Source organism: Egretta garzetta, unplaced genomic scaffold (assembly GCF_000687185.1).
Source record: "Egretta garzetta isolate BGI_Z169 unplaced genomic scaffold, ASM68718v1 scaffold562, whole genome shotgun sequence".
Classification (NCBI taxonomy): domain Eukaryota; kingdom Metazoa; phylum Chordata; class Aves; order Pelecaniformes; family Ardeidae; genus Egretta; species Egretta garzetta.
In genome coordinates, this window is record NW_009258769.1 from 64,481 (window position 1) to 66,699 (window position 2,219).

Consider the following 2,219-nt stretch of genomic DNA (forward strand, 5'->3'; position numbering starts at 1 on the left):
CTTCCTCTGGGTGTGGGGAACTGTCCAAGGAGGAAAACACAGTGTTAATTTAGGAATGACTTATCAGAAGAAAAGCCCATGCCATATCTCATGGAAATCTCCCTCCCTGAGCTGAATGAGGAATGAGCCAGCTCATTCCCCAACCCTAATAAGTGAATGACATTCTGCTGGAATATTCAAAACACAGCTTAGACGTGCAGTTTCCATGAGGCACTGGAGTCGGAATAGAAACTAACCTGCACCCTCAGCCTGAGAGCGAGAGTATGACAGACAGATGGTGAAACAAGGAAGAACACGGCTATGCTCCAAAAGGATGAAGCAAGAAGCGAAAGGCTGATGGGCATGCAGAGAAGCCTTCTCCTTACCCAGCTGTGCTCTGCACCTCACAGACAGCAGCAATGTAGGGCACTCATTTTTAGCCTGTTTGTTGTATATCAGTGGTAGTACACAGGCACTTCTTCTAGACTGGAGGTCCCGCTGCCGAGGAGCTGACTCATGCCCTGGACCCTGTGGCCTTGGGGATGAGGCTGTGCTGGGAAGGAGACTATGGCCTTGCTCTGGGGAAGCTGTCTGAACTGTAGGGGACGGCAGGGAGGTGCCCAAATCACCCTTCCCACAGCATTTTTGGAAAAGGCTCCCTGTCCCTCCCTGCCCATGACTCTGCTGCCTGGAGCTGTCCCTGCTAGGAGCTGTTTCTCTGTCCCCACATCTCCTCCCTGTGTCAGTGCTCACAGACCCCATCCCACCCGCTGTGTGCTCACCTCTGCTCTGCAGACACCTCCCACAGCAGGGCACTGCCCAGGAGCATTTCTGTGTGTGCAGGGGCTAAGGAGCAGCTCAGGCATGTCCTGACAAGAACTGGGGTCTGCATGCCTTCTCTGGAGTGGAGAACAAAGTTCCCATCTCCCACTGCCCACCCAGATGACCAAGAGGAGAAAAGTCAAAGCACAGACTGCTTCTCTTTCAGGCAAATACTGCCTTGCTGTTCGTCTGCAAAAGGACTCTCTGCAAATGTCCTGGGCTGATGTGGAGCTGTGAGCAGCCCTGACCCATGCAGCACACTCTCAACAGCAGAGGCATCCTGCCATGCGGGCGGTCACTCCTTGTGCACTCAGCTTCTCCCCACAGTGCCATGGGGAGCTCCCCAGGCAGGCTGAGTGCTGACCCTGATGGGTGGCAGAGTCCCTTCCCTGGCACACAGCCCCTTGAGGTGCAGGGACTCTGCTTGGAAGGACAGCCCTGGGCACCCCTGACTACTGCACACCCAGCTTCACACCCTGCAGCCCTCCCTGGAAGAAACAAGCTGTCGTACCCTGTCCTTCTGATGATGTGGCAGGGAATCCCTGCTCTGGAACTCATCCTTCTCCTCCACACCAAGCATGGGATGCGCAGCTTGAGGAGATCCCTCCAGGAACTCCTGTGCATTGCCCTGTGGCTAGAGACTTACGGTGTTAAAGGCTGTGAAGATTCCGTCCACTGCAGACTGCCTTTAACCTCTGTCTTCCTCCTCATCTCTCTCTCCGCCTTTGCAGAGGAGCTGCTCCTGGACAGAGCTGTCTCTCTGCTTTCTGCACTCCCATGGTGCCATAAGCTCCCTGCATCCCAGGAGCCCATCCCAGCTCATCAGCAGAAGACCAGCCCAGGGCTGAAGTAATCACTGATGGTCCCTCCCTCAGCTGGGCAGAGACACTTCTTCCCAGCAGTGAAATCTCTTCTATTAGAAAAACCGTTGGGCATGAGAATCACCTTTTCTTCCCCCATCATTAGAGAGGACACCAGGCATGACACAGGGAAGGATCTACTTTCTCCAAGCTGGGGGAATGTTTTCAGTTTAGTGAGTTCAGGCATTTCATTCTGGCTTGTAGTCCGAGGGCTATAAAGACATTCAGAATGCCTCTGTCCATGCCATGTCTCTGCTTTGAAGCAAAGCTTTTGCACACGCAAGGTCTTGGACACATGGTACCAGGATTCCTTATGGCAAGAAGGATCTTGCCTGGTGCCACATCTGGGGTGCTATAGCCCAAATGTGCCGCAATGGTCTCAGCAAGGGGCACAGAGAGGATAGTCTGGAGCTATTAGTGTTGGAGGCAGTGGGGTTACAGTGATGGAATCAATTGCCAAGGCATGGTGGCAGAGCTCAGTACAGCTGGTCTTCAAGGACAGCATCCTCCAACCCAAACTGAAATGCAGTCTGAACTTGAAAGGCAATTCAAGGACAC